Genomic DNA, 15,945 nt, shown 5'->3' with positions numbered 1-15,945 from the left:
TTACTACATTAAGCGCTTAATTGAGTTGATTAGTTGACTTTTGAATCAGGTGATTCGAACGCTTCTTCTGCCGGAGCGGTTCTCACTAACGGATTGAGAAAGAATAATTTAATGGCAGTACTGGTTTTATGACCATCTTTTTAACTCTGATTTAACTCGGGATCCGTACCAGGGCTTGGCTTCAGGTTCAGGAACATGCATATAATTATCAATCAAATGAACAGTCGGAAACGCTCATGGCATCTTCTATTTCGACAAGTCCTACCATTTCAAAATGTTCAAGTTGTCACGTCAAAATTGGATGATGATTATTTGTTTTTAATATTTATCATTTTAAGCATTATGTAGAGTCATAAGTGTTACATTTTTTTCATATATCAGTGATTAAGTCAAAGAAATCCATTTTATTTGGGAATTATTATAATTATAATTTTTTTTTGGGTTAAATTTGAGTCTGGCAATAAATTAAGAAGTGTTTGTTGAAAATAAGATATATAATAAGACTTAAAGATAGTTAGGATTTGTGAATGGAAATTTTGATTGATAAATAGAAAATTTATATTGAAAGATTTATGTGATAGTTCAGATGGAAATTTTGATTGCTCAATAGAAAATTTATGTGATTGATAGAAAATTTATGTGATTGATAATTTTATTTGAGAAATTTAAATTTAAAACAAATTATATTATTTTACATTCAAATAAATTAACAATATAACATATATTAACTATATTTATTAATATAATTATATTACTTTATAAATTTCCTATCCATTATATCTATTCATTATATATTCCAAAAAAACAATTGATACCAACAATACCATATATCTTACCCATTATATATTCCAAAAAACAATTGATGTCAACAATACCATATATCCTAAAAATAAATAAAACCCTCACAAGTTATCACTGACTATCCATTACAAACGTGAATCCCCACTTCAACCCCTGAGTTAAGTAGATTGCAGATTTCCTAAATATTAGGGAATCCGACCGACATCATGTCTATCCAATTCCGGAGTATTTTGGGAATCTGGAATAGACTTAGGGATGCCCCACTTCAATGGCGTCAGTTGATAACAAGACCACATTTATCCAAAGAACTATTTAAATAAACTACGTGAAGTTTGAGATGTTTTCTGCATTTCCTATCGTATAAACTATGGCAAAATGTTCTGTACATTCTTTCAGACTTTCACATATTTTTCTCTCTGCACATCGGTTCAATATATATATTTTAGGAAAGTAGCCGTAACAAATAACATGTTTGTTCATACAAAGTTCTAAAAAACTTACTCGTAACAATTAACCTGCTGGTTCATAAACAGTTCTCCGCGCTGCCTCTAACTCAAACGATATGTTCAAGATTCCAATAAATTCCATGCCATATCCTTTTAAAATGGCATAAAATTTGGCCTGAAATTAGCATCACCTTGATGTGATGCATATTCTGATAAGTGCCATCTTTATCTCCCATAATGGAGGGTTGAGGCTGTAATGGAAGAGCCTCCACCGCAAGCGGAGCCAGTAGAAGCTGACCCGGAGTAAACATTTGAATACGAAGCAGGAGGGCGAGAATTAAGTCCCTGGTTTGATGGCAAAACTACATAAATGGCCAACGGTCTTGAAGAAGGAAGCTGCATCATCTTTTCACTGGGATTTATGAGAACCTGGAGCGCTTGTCTGATTGACGGACGCAGCTGGGGATCTGGATGCGAGCAGGCAAGTCCCAAAGTAAATGCTCGTTTCATCTGTTCTTCCTCAAAATCTCCATCCAATCTCGGATCCGCGGCCTCGATAACTCTTCCCTCCCGGTAAAGTTCCCAAATCCAATCTACCAAATTCCCCTCCGACAATGGCTGCTTTCGATCCACAACCCGCCTCCCGCTTGCTACTTCCAAAACAACGACCCCGAAACTGAAAACGTCGGACTCTGCAGTAGCCTTGCCGGTGTACCCGCACTCTGGTGCCACATAGCCGGGCGTCCCCGCGAGCATCGTGGTGACAGCCGGATTCGTTTCATCATGCTCAATCAGCCTGGCGAGGCCGAAGTCCCCCAGACGGGCATTGAATTCCCCGTCGAGCATAACATTGCTGGGCTTAATGTCCCGGTGGACGATTCTCTGCTCCCATTCTTCGTGAAGGTACAGCAACGCTGAAGCCAGCCCGCATAAGATTCTGTGTCTCCGGGTCCAATTCAGATGGGGCTGATCCTGATTCTGATGGCTATCCCCTGGCTGCCTGAAGATGAACCTGTCGAGGCTCCTGTTGGGCATATAGTCATACACGAGCAGCAGCTCGTCGCGTTGGTGGCACCAGCCCTGTAACTGTACCAGGTTCCTGTGTCGAAGCCGACCTATGGTGATAATCTCCGACCTGAATTCTCGTTCTCCCTGTCTTGACCCGGCAGAGATTCTCTTCACAGCTACTAGTGTCCTCGCCCTGTCTGGTCCTTCCAGGCTACCCCTGTAAACGCTCCCGAAGCCGCCGGTTCCAAGAAGTTCAGTTTCGCTGAAGTCCTTTGTCGCGGTTGAAAGAAATTTGTCGGAGAATCGGTGAGGAGCGTACGACGAGGCCATCGTTCGGCCCTCCAATATCGCTAGCTCCCCGCTGAACAGCCGGCCTCAGTCCGCTCTCCGTTTTCTAGTTCTATCGATGAACCACGCCGACAATCCCAACAGTACGGCCACGACGATGATGGAACCGGTAAGGAGCCCGACTTTCAGCCCCCTGCTTGTGGACCTTCCGTGGGCTATGTTCAGAGACGAGTCGGGCAAGATCTCCGAAGTGAAATTCCAGTCCAAAATACGCTGAATCTCGAAAGAATTCCCCGTTGCAGCCGAGAATCCCAGGTACGCTGATCTCGGAACGGTTCTTGATACCTCTATTGTGTGGTTTAAGATGAACGAATAGGGAATTGGTCGGTCTGCATAGGCGGCATATATTTGCAGGGTTTTGCTCCAGCCATCGTAATGGATTCGAAACCTTATCGGCCGCCCCGATTTGATATCGATGCCGTTTTGACCGAGAACGGCGGTTGCATCGGATTTGATACCCTTGACGTATATACCGACATGGTTGTCGTCCGGATCGATTTCGTTCTTGAAGGTGTCGAATTCGATGGCTAGTTGATTCGTTGTGTTTCCATCTGTGGATGAACCGAACAAGCCCAGAGATCCTCCGGAGCTATCTGGGAGAAAGGGTCCGTCGTTGGGGACGATGATGAAGGCCAGACCGTCACCGTTGAAATTCTTCAGCCCGTCCGGAAGGGTGATGATTTTAACAAAGATGGTGAAGGTGGTCGTAAATGTGGTCGGCCACACCGTGATGGGATCACGGTAAAGAACCCTTCCGATGCACTTATACATGTCAGAATATTCATGGGAAGCACCGGATGTAGTGTTCGGCGATGGAGTGAGATCGATGTAACCGCCTGAAGAATTATAGGAAGCATTTCCCATGTATATCAACCGATTGCTGTTGTCGTTGCCGAACGATGGGAAAGAAAAACCTGTGCTATAAGTTCCATGCGACTGTGCAAGGGACACCATAGCCAGGATTGGGAAAAGAAGTGCCAAAGCACAGAGCTCCTCCTTTGCACCCACCATGATAATCAGACTGCAATATGAAACAGCAGTCTAGCAGAGCGGCTGGTTACTTATTAGCAATCACAACGTACGTTTGTATTCATCAATTAAAGCACAGAAAATTATATCACCACAAAATCAAACAAACAAAAATGGGCAGAGCCAAGGGAGAGCTTTTCTTCATGTATAAGTTTACAAAGGACGAGGGATATGATTATGATATTTCTTTCAAAAGTATTCATACTGACCATGCAAAGTTTAAGAAAAAACAGAAATTATTGAGATGCAGCCATACAAGAAAATCTCGTGCGGTGAATCAGGATAAATCCATAAATTGCAATGGAAATCATACTCAAAAGTATAAGTATATAGTCCTGTCTCGGTTTGCGCCAAGAAATCTATGGGGCCAAACTTCTCCACCTCACCATTAAACCACACCCCAGGAATGGAATTGAAATGGCCAGTCTACCATCAGTCACATCTGGATATAGCCTAGTTGCACATGCAGAGCCTGAATCTGTCACTTGCTTTAGCAAAGAACACGGTCGAATGAGGCCAAAGGGACCATGCCATGCTTAGAGTCAACCCTAATCCTAGGACGTTGGCGGCTGCCTCGCAGCAATTTTCATCACCCATCCCTTGCATCTCGAGATGCCTTGAAAACTGTGAGCTATTGAGCTACCGGAAGAAACTGTTTCACGAGCATTTTTTTTGACATCTTAATCAAAATTCTCGCGATTACATAATTCAACGATTTTTAAGCCTCTTTCGAAGTCACCTCGGGGATATAAGTCTCCTGTTATCACGTTCAGTTTATTAGTTCCCATCAAGTCACAATTTCCGTTTCATTTTCATCCCGTTCATGGTAAAGTTCATTGGTTTCCATCAACTCACAAGTTCAAAATTTATTGTGAAGTTACCAGTTAAAATTTCCGAAGAAAGATGAGAAGTTTCCATCAAGTCACATCTTCAAGGGTCAAGGGTAGAAGCAATTTTTGGAATAGATAAAATATCTCATTAAATGATTATATATGTATAAAATAAAATATTTTTTAATAAATAAAAAATAAAATATCATTTTATTTAAATAACACAACACTACACGTACAAAACCAAGAAATTCTCATAGGGAAATGAATATAACCATTAGCCCAATGATCTATGGCCATACGATATAATGAATGATAAAAGTGTAGACTATGATGCTTATGCATTGATGAGTTGGTAAACTATTATATCTAGTCATTGATGATTGCTTGGTAAACTATTAAATCTGGGCATTGATGATAGACAGGTGAGTTCGGTTGCGTGGTTTATTTTCTAATTGCAAATTAACATTTACAAGTGATTTTATACAAAGTACAAACAAACAATTTACATGGTTATTTTCAAATTTACGTTTTTTGTCATTTGAATAAATTTTTATTATTTATTTATTTAATTTTATATTAACATATATACATGTATAGGATTAATTTGGTTTTGTAAAATTTAATTTTTATTTGAAAATTTAATTTTGCAGATTTTTTTTTTTTAATATATATTTTTAACTTTGATAGCACTATATTTTCATCATGTTTAATTTTTCACTTTTATTAGACTCAAAACTTTTAAGTTTAATAAAACTTCTTTTCTACGAACATTACTAATTAAACTACCTATTTTTTTTTTAATATTTAACTAAAAATATTAATTAATATTTTATTATAGAATTTAGTCTTGTGATCCATAGCATGTTTGTGAGAGTAATTTCTGCAAAATCACATAAAGAATTATTCGTCTATGCATTTCGAACCAGCCAATGTGATTCATTATCAAGACAACCGCTAATTTTGACCATGGTCCAAGGTTGTTAAAAAACTTTTAGTTAAATTATTATTAATACAAATTAATATTATTGTTTCTATAAATAGTATAAATATTAGAAGAAATTACTATTGAAAATAAAATATTAACATAGGGTAAATCCCATAATATATTAATATAATTATTTTTTATATCATTAATAATAAAGATAAATTTTTCTCCCCAATTACCTTATTAAAATAATAATAATATATAATACCTATATTTCGATCCTTATCCACTCACTATATAGCTAGATATATCAATTGATTGGTTTAGTGAAATTTGATTTTTATTTGAAAATTGAATTTCTAAGATGCTTTGATTTTCTTAAGGATGTTGGTTAATATTTTGTTGTATTAATCACGTGTTTTTTTTAAATAAAAAATAAAAAGTATTAATTTAATTATCAAATAAAATATCTATTTTATTTTATAATTCTATTTTGTATATTAATAATAAAAAATAAAGTCTTTATTTATAACTATCACATTTATGAAATGATTTTAATTCGAACTGTCATTTAAATTTCAACCTAGAGTGAGATGGCTTTTCTTTTTTCCATATATTTGGGAGAAAGAAAGAAAGTATTTTTTTAAGATGAATTTAAAATTAAGTTTTTTAAAATAATTTTATAGGATTTTAAATTTAAACTTATATTTTGTATACCATGGAAAAAATAAGGATATGAAAATACCATGGTGTATTACTACCAATCTTAAATAGTCTGAGATAATATAAAGTATTATAATACTCTAACATAGAAATTATAAATAATATTAGTTTAGATTAATCTTATTCTTAAATGTATTAAGATAAATCACATTGGTTAAAGTGTAATTTTTTATTTTTTAATGTGAAACTTGGAAAAAATTGGATTCTTTATAGATTTTTGGTTTACATGGATTTTATTTGGTTCTACACACAAAGATGCATATATACCATATTGAGCATGGAAGAAATTACACATCTCCTTGATTTTGAACACAACACATGTGCCCACACACACATAAACTTCATGTTGAGCATTGAAGGAATTTCAAATCTCCTTCATTTTGAGAAATGAGGTTGCAATTTTCATTGCTTAAATTGCATTTTTTGATGCATAAATGGATCCAATGACTTGAAAATCCCCTTTTGCACTTAGATTATGTAGACTACATGCATTGAACTTGCAATTGCAACAAACCTTTACTTAATTTTGGACAAAATTTGTAATATTACATTTTCTTGCCATGGTCAAAAGGACAGAATCTACCCATTGTATTTACCATGGTATTTGCCTTCATTTGTGAGGTAAAACAATAAAATAAGGCTTCTAGAGAGTCCATTAGGCCTATAAAAGGGGATAGGAGCTAGGCATTTGGGGGCATCTTGAGTTTGTCTATCCTATTGTGTCTTGTTGACAACTTGGCAAGGCTAGTTCTAGTTTGATCCCCGGGATGAAAACCCTATGGGTGTAATCTGCTTGGTGGATCCATCTAGGGTCCATGATTGTGCTTCAATGTCCTTGTTTTCTCATTTGAAGAGAAATCATGCATGCCATTGCATGAGATCCTTTTTTTTTTCCAGTTATTAATATAAATAAGAGGTTGCCTTTTCAAATCCCCTTATGCTTATTGTTTTTACTACAAGATTTTTAACGATAACACTAAAGTGTGGGAGATCTATAAAAAAATTAACATTTGGGATCTTACAGTAGTATCAGAGTTGTGCATCCTGCTAGCCGAAGGATCTTATGTAGGGAACTTTGGTGGGATTTATTCTCATCCTAGCTGGCATTGCATGATTGAGGGATTGTTAATTTATAGCCACGTACAAAGGATTTTATTGTGGATTGTGTCATTGTGTGGTTGTGCGGCCAATGGCCATTTCCGATAGTGTTGGGCCATATTCTAGCCAATCCTGTCATCCACGACTTATTGCCTCAGGAAAAGACCCAAGGGTTGATCCATCGTCTTTATTAATGGGTACGAATCAAAGCCTCGATGCCGCATACTATGTCGGGTTGTTTGCCAACTTGGGTCCATTCATCATTGTATGGTAAGGTCCTAGGTTGTTCATGCATCAAGTGGTAGTCATAAGGGCTCAATTGTTGGAAGCCACACATATCACTATAAATATAGTTACCGATTAAATGAGAAAATTATCGATTCCTATTTTTTGAGGTAGCAAAAAAAACACCCGATTTTGAAAAATGGTTATTCAGAATAACCCTTTTTTTTGGAGGATTTTTTGGCACTTTAAATTTTCTTATGAACACTTTTTTAGATGTGAGTGATTTTCATGTTGATTTTGAAAAGTGTTGATGCGACATCAACCACTTTTTTTAGAGGGTTTATTTTTGACACATAACATTTTCTAATGTCTTCTTCTTCCTTGAGATATTTATTTTTAAGTGTGTTTATGTATTTGTGTTTTTTTTTTCTTTTCATTTTTTTTTGTAGTAAAATATTCATTTTTTCGAAAAGTTAAAGAAATTAAACAAATTTCATTATTTTAAAATTATGATTTTCTATATGTTTATGCATCGTTAGTTAATATTTCAATGCACATCAAATAATTGTCGCTAAAAAAACTATATTTTTATACATATGACAAAAAAATACACATTTTCAATATAAATACAATGAAAAAAATATACATTTTGATACTTTTTGTTAAAAATGGCATGTTAAATAAACAATTTTTCTGGGAAAAACTTAACCATTTTTTTAAAATGACTTTTTTTTATGAATTTTATGTTAAAAACTAATAGTAATCACTGTTTTTTCACAAAAATAATGATTCACATAAAATTATAGTTAAAATTAGATAATATAAATATTAAACATATAAAAAGGATAATGAAATACTCTTTCTTCTCATAAAATCTCAACGTCTAAAAATTACAAGTAAAAACGATGAATAGCTCTCAAATTTGAGCTTTATTTGCAATAATAACATAAACTTAATCAATAATATCTACTAATCCATGTTCAACATCTTCTATCCCTTAATTAATGTCTTCTTCCACAATATTTTCTACTTTAACATGATCGTTGTCCTCTTCTAATGAATCTTTCATGTCTACAAATCTTTCAAAGTGTCCTTTTCCAATCATTGCATATAACAGTGGTTGAGGTTATTTTGTCTTTTTTTTCCACATGTGATTCATTAAAATCCTCTTTCTCAAACCAACTTCTTGCATTGCATCTGGAATAAATTTAAGAACATTAATTCTTTGTTGAATACAATTGCATTGTAGTGAGTCTTTTTTAATGACAATGCAATTTCTTTCTTTTTGTAGGCAACATGCTAGTGTTGTACCTAATCATCAAGCACAAAAGAAATAATTAAGTAAATTAGTATAAACACATAAAAAATAAAAAATAAAATATTAAAATTGAATTTTATAAAATAAAACTTAGATGAATTTGAGAATAAATCCAAACCGCAATCTCCTTCATTTGAACATAAATATATAAGATAGTTAATCAATGCTTGCATTTTTTTATAAATTTTAACTATCTCTCATTTTACATCTTTATCTTCATATTTTAGTTTTCTTACTACAACATCATGAACCAGTACTTGACTATGATTCTTTCCATCTATTCGATTCATAAGAATAGGCTTATAGCTATCATCTTTTATCCAACATTCAACATGGATGAGCTCACAATTATTTATAACAGCCTCATCTTCAGAAGAAACAAGATTTTACTTTTCCTTGTAACATGACATACTAAAGGTTTAATTAACTTATGCATAAATAATTTTTTTTAACATTAATCAAACATACAGTTTAATTTCTTATGATGTAAGTTGCATCCTTGAGGTTGTTTTTCCCTTGAAGCTTGTTAATAACATTGCAAACTGTGTGTCTGAATGAAACATCACAAATCATCAAAGTGGTGTTGTTGTGACATCTTGAAAGCCTATAACCAATTTACTAAACACTTGATAATTATATGGTTCACTATCATATCCAATGTATGGGATATTGAAACCATGAGGAATATTTGCAATAGCTAGGGAATATTCCCTTTTAAGTATGAGTTTTGCAATGTCTTCACAATCACCTTGTATTATTTGATATTGGATAGTTTTGAGCCCATTCCAAAAGATATTAGTAAGAGTAGGATCGAGTTCAACATTCCTAAGACGTTTCTTTCTCAACATTTCCATCTTAATTTTTTCAATAAAACATTTAAAAGTACTTGGTACTCCATCGACATCCTTCTTCGACATATTTAATGAAATAAAAAGTATATATGTATAAGTAATAAAATAAAAATAGTTTACTTATGAATAAAATGAATGTATAAATCAACATACCTTATTGAATGCAAGATAAAAGTCTTTAAGTGTTGTTGTAGAACTTGATTCTCAGTAGTTGTGCACAACATCATCCCAACTCTCTTCATTCAACATTTTAACCATATGTTCTTGTATTTTCATATAAATATTCTGAATGAATTTAAATAAAGTAAAAATTGTTAATATAGTGATATGTATAACAAATACTACCAACAACAATATGCTATATTTAAAAGAAACTATAATCCCAAAAAAAAAAACAAGAAGCATACTTTTGAAATTCTCCGCACATTTCATCCATTGATAATTCACCTGACTTCACACGGCAAGGTATTTATTTGATTAGTTTCTAATCATTCACTCCTTGCCTTGTTCTGCAAGGTGTCATAGTGGGATCATCTCGAAGTTTCTTCATTTCAATACCTGTCTTACTGTTGGTACATATTATTGGTTTACACCTTTTAACCTTCTAGTGTTTTATGGAAATATTCTCCCATCGCTCGAAAAATCTCACCAATAAATTCCCATATCTCCCCAGTTCTAAATGCCAACTGAAAAATGTTCTTCATGCCTCTTAATAAATGTGATTTTACTTTTCCACCTTTTGAATTGATTTTATCCTCAATTTAATAACCTATTTCCATTAAACACTCCTTTCAAAAGCTTAGACCGACTTTTGTATTATCCCCACCACGTTTTTCTACAAATTCATTACGAATAAATCTGACCTTTTGGATGAAAGTCATAGACATTCTATACTCACTCTCTGCATTATGATCCCATGTCAATAACTTTGGTTATTTTTTTGATAAACCAATGTAAATGATGAATCTCATTTGTTTCAAAAAGAGAGTTATTGGGATATTCCTCAATCAATTGTATTTTTTCCTCTGCTGAATGGTTCCCTCCAATTACATAATATTTATATTCAAAACATCGTGTCCTATCAAATGCCTGTTTGTTGGGAACTTCATTTGGATCAACAAGAACCACATAATCCACCACATGCGCATATGGATTGAACCTGAACAATGTTTTCAGATTATGCACATGTAGGTGATGTGCCTTTCTAATTTGATATTGAGATTGTCCTTCATTTGGCCTATAGAATTGGCTAACATTAAGCTGAAATGTTTGGCCACCATTAATTAATTTATTCTTCCTCAAGTGATCTCGAATGAAATTTTGTTTTGTTTTAATAATGTCATCCTCTAACTCAACACCTAGTGTTATGATTTCTTTACTTCCTTTGAACTTTCATTTTGTTCTTCACTGTTGCCCATGATTTTTACAGACTGGCCAACATTTGATTTCTCCTTCTTAACTGTTAACATATCTTCTTCTTGATAAACAATCTCTTCGTCATCAATCGAAAGAGAGATATCGTGGCCATTTTTCTTTTTGGTGTTTTCTTTCTTTTCTCCTTTGCAACAACAACTCTAACCTCTTCCTCACTAATGGTAACATATTTTTCAGCTTTAGCTTCTACATCTTCAAAAACAACATGTTTAGCTTTACTAGATTGACCCACCTTAATGATTCTTTGTTGAACCCTTGTATGTACTATTGTAGTCTCATGATTTATTGCTCTTTGCTTCCATCTCATTTCTTCTTTTCTCTCTGTGTGGAAAATACTAATCAGAGTCATAATATTTGACTCCACATAATAAATAGCCTCCAACATGATTGAAAGACTCTTAGCGAAATCCTATGAAACAAAATACAATATGTCAATGATCAATAATTTATAAAAAATTTAATGATCCTTACAATAATACATAACACATAAATATAAATAAGCATACTTACAATGTTAATTGCAATGTTGTTTGCGATTTCTTGACACAACTGTGTAGGTTCTTCATATGTGTCATACTAGACCTTTGAGAGCTGATATCTAACATTTTCACGTGTATTGACCAATCTTGCAAGAACATAAACAATGTCTGTATTCAACACCAAAAATATGTCTCGTACTTTGTCCATCACCTCATATGATTCATCAAAGTTAATCATACCATAATACAGATAAATATGTACACCATCATTGGTTTCATTGTCTTTAAGATGTCATGAAAAAATTATTTTATTTATTTCTCATCCATTCTTCCATTCTGAAATAAACCTGATTGTACCCACTTGACTTTTATTACATTTTTCAATTCGGGTGTGTTCAACATCATCCATGGTGCATCGAGCTGCAACTTTAGATGATGCAATTGTTGCCCCCCTTGGTCCAAAGACATTCACAAAGATCTTCTTTGATGCCATCTTCTTACACATATCTTAATAATTAATAAACACATATCTTAATTATTATTATTATTGTTATTATTTTATTTTTTTGGTAACTTAACAATATAATTTAAAAAAAAATCAACTTAAATTACAATTTAAAAATAAAAATAAAAAATAAAAACTATATAAATAATATTTTTTAAATAATCATATATAAAAAGTCCAAATTAAAATTATATAACTTAAAATTTCAAAAAAATATATATAAATATTTTTTTAATCTTCTCTCTCTCTCTCTCTCTCTCTCTCTCTCTCTCTCTCTCTATATATATATATATATATATATATATATATATATATAACACAATTATAATTTTTTTTAATTAAAAAAAAAAATACGATTTCATATAGACGTTTTTGTATGTATATTTTAAAGTTAAATTAAAATTAGATTTAAAAAAAATATATATAGAATTTCAAAAATTATAATTTTTTTTTCTTTTAATTTAAAAAAGAAATTATTTGTTTTTTTTTTTAAATAGGTTTTGAAGGCCGAGGGGCGAGTCTGTCTAGAGCCAGGGTAGACTCGCTCACTGGCATCCATCCTTTAGCTTGGCCGAGGGGTCCAGTCTCTAGCCCCCGACTGGGCCGAGGGGTTGATTTTGGGAATCAACCCCTCGGCCCAACTGGGGGTTGTAGCATGGTGGGCCTACATACCCGCCTTTCGCCCCTGCTTTTAAAAAATTATATATTTAAAAAAACAATATTTTAATAAAAAATGAAAAAAGGAATTATTTATATATATAAAAAAAAATATAAATCTCTCTCTCTCTCTCTCTCTCTCTCTCTCTCTCTCTCTATATATATATATATATATATATATATATATATATATATATATGAAATTAAAAAAAATACTTTATATAAAAAAATATATATTTTAAAAATAAAATAAAAAAATCATAACATTGTTTTTACATGTTCAGGGAAAAAATTTAAAATAGAGTAAATATAACTATATTTTTCTTATGGGAATGGTTTTGTTTTTTGTTTTTTGTTTTTGTTTCGTGGGGAGCCTAACAACTCTTAAAAAAAAACTTGTTTTTTCTCCTAAAAATCCTACAAAATTGAGTTTTTTGTTTCATCTTCTTTGCTATAAAAACATTAAAAAATAGGGATTTTTATGTGGATTTTCTCGTAAAATATGATATTGCTAAAAAATCAATAATAAAAAAAGGAACAGTTAAAAAAATTAGGTTTGGAGCATGAAAACAATACAAGAACATATTTCCCTAAACTCTCTTTAAATGGTCAAAATAGAAGGACAATTAACCTTTCAAATGTGGAAAACTCTCGTTCAATGTGTTATCGATGTCAATGCATCACCTCCGCAAAATTGCTCCAAACATTTTAACAAAACCCAGAAAACTTGATGTGATGTGATGAATAGAAACAACGATTGCTATTATATAGCGAAGATTGTGAGATTGCTTTAGCGTTTCTCAAATGTGAGATTAAAATTAAAATTAAGAAAATTAATATGTAGCTAATATTATAGGATTAGATTAACTTTTATTCAATGTCGGCTAAAAAAAATATAAATTATAAAATTTAATTTAGTTATGCAGTCAATGTTTATCAGTTTAAATAAATAATTCATTTTAGTTTCGAAGGAAAGCATTAAAGGAATATTTTTGTGGATATTTTGAATAGAAAGTAGGGTGAAATTTTTTGATCCCAAAATTTTAGAAAAATGTTTTGAAATATATTTTAGATGAAAATTTTGGAGAGAAATATATCAAACGAAATTTTTGGAGAAAAAAGTTTGAGCAAAAACTTTGGGGGAAAACTGTGGAGGGAAAAATTTTAGCGAAATTTTTTTGGGGGAAATTTTCAATCTTTAAAATATATATTCTCATTGGGAGAGAGTGCATTTGTATCATTCAACATCTTCTATTTTAAATTCATGAATTCTTCTGATAGTGAATTTTTTCTTTTTACAACATCAACATTTTCGTCACGCGATAACTCTATTCATATTGATGAAAAACAAGAATTTGTTCACTATGAATAAAGAGTCAAATTTTCTACTTGTTCCTAATTCTAAGGATGATGAGGAGCATTGATGAAGGACAACAATTTTTTTTTTTGTAAATCGATAGTCAATTATTCCACTTAGTCCTAATCATAAGGATTATGAGAGCACCAATGATCAAGGACATGATGAAGAATTTCTAGAGTCAAAATTTCCACGTTGTCCTCATCCTAAGTATTATGAGAGCACCACTGATGAAGGGGGCATGAAGAATTTCTAGAGTCAAATTTTCCACTTCATCTTAATCCTAAGGATTATGAGAGCACCATTGGTGAAGGGGGGATGAAGAATTTCTAGAGTTAAATTTTCCACTTCGTCTTAATCCTAAGGATTATAAGAGCACCACTCATGAAGGGGGGATGAAGAATTACCAATAAATAGAGATTAAAAGCCTCCACTTAGTTCTAATCCTAAGTATTATGAGAGCACTAGTGAGGAAAGGGAGGGGGAGGATGAAGAATTTCCAGTGAATAGAGATTCAAAGCTTCTGCTTGGTCATAATCATAAGGAGTATGAGAGTAGCACTGACGAAGGGGAGGATGAATAATCTCCATAAATAGAGATTTAATGTTTCCATTTAGTCCTAATCCTAAGGATTATGAGACCACAACTAATGAAGGGAGGATGAAGAAGTTCTTGAAAATGATAATTTGACTAAAAATAGAGAGTCATATTTTCCAGTTAGTCTTAATCCTAAAGATTATGAGAGCACTGATTATGAAGAGGAGGATGAAGAATTGAATCCTCCAAGGGAAGATCTCAAAAGCATGTATGAAGATGGTGAAAAATTTTGTCCGAGTCAAGATTTGAAAAGTGCAGATGATGGTAGTGAATAATTTTCTTCAAGTGAGGATGTTAATTAATATTTTCCAAGAAATTTTGGTGATGAATTTCCTAGCTATCTTCATAATGATCATAGTGAGGATAATATTCCTCCTAATGGTGATGAAAATGATTCTATAGAGGATAATGAAATTATGAAGACGTTGCAAGAAAATATTGTATCTAGGAGTAGGAGTAGACCATTTCATACCAATACAAAATATTCCATTTATACAAGGCTTAGGACAACATATCTCACAAGTAGGAGTTTTATTGGTAATCCGATTTCAAGTGAATGTTGTGAAAGGATTTCTTGAAACATATGGATTTCAATTTTTCTATGGAGAAAAGACAAAGATATTTGTCAATGAATCGAACATGCAAATTCATATTTAGTGGGTTGCATGCAATCTACACTAGAGGGGTATGACTATCATATTGGGAATGTGTTTCTCTGAAGAAAGGTTTTCAAAATGTTGCATTCAATTGGTCATTTTCATTTGTCAAGAATCTAAGAGAAACTGGAAAAGGATCTCGCATATTATTCAGAAGTACGTTATAAATGAGAGGTCAGGTCATCAAACAGATATTGCAATGTCATGGCTAAGAGACTTCTTTTCAAAGCATGGAGAGAGTATGCCAAATAAAGAAATAATACATATTCTTGATAATTTCTCGAGACAAGAAATATACAGCTTATACAAATAATATGCAGAGGGTGCTGAAGTAGTTTGTAATTTTATTACATATTCATTTTTTACAAGGACATGGAAGAAAGAATTCAACAATGTTCATATTCCTAAGAAGACAAAGATGGGGGTTTGCAGTGCATGTGCTTCTTTTAAAGAAAAAAGGGATAAATTTCAAGGGGCAGAAAGAGGTATGCATTCATAACATTACTTTTAAAAGTTGGATGGTTATCAAGTATGAAAATATATTTGTGAATAGGTTTATTTTATTTTATGTGCAGATTTTGTTGTCAAAGTACTTCAAGTGTATCACAATTAGCAAACAATTGGAAGGAAAACATTATATAAACATCGAAGGAAG

The 15,945-nt window shown here is 32.5% G+C and overlaps 1 pseudogene; it reads right to left on the bottom strand.

Moving 5' to 3' along the window:
* Nucleotides 1–1,065: 1,065 nt before the first annotated feature.
* LOC149231678 (L-type lectin-domain containing receptor kinase IX.1-like) lies at nucleotides 1,066–4,010 on the bottom strand (annotated as a pseudogene).
* Nucleotides 4,011–15,945: the final 11,935 nt, after the last annotated feature.

The sequence above is a fragment of the Pinus tabuliformis genome, chromosome J (genome assembly GCF_031772625.1).
Source record: "Pinus tabuliformis cultivar Carrire ecotype Pingquan chromosome J, CPIR1, whole genome shotgun sequence".
NCBI lineage: Eukaryota > Viridiplantae > Streptophyta > Pinopsida > Pinales > Pinaceae > Pinus > Pinus tabuliformis.
This window is presented reverse-complemented; position numbering and strand designations above follow the sequence as displayed.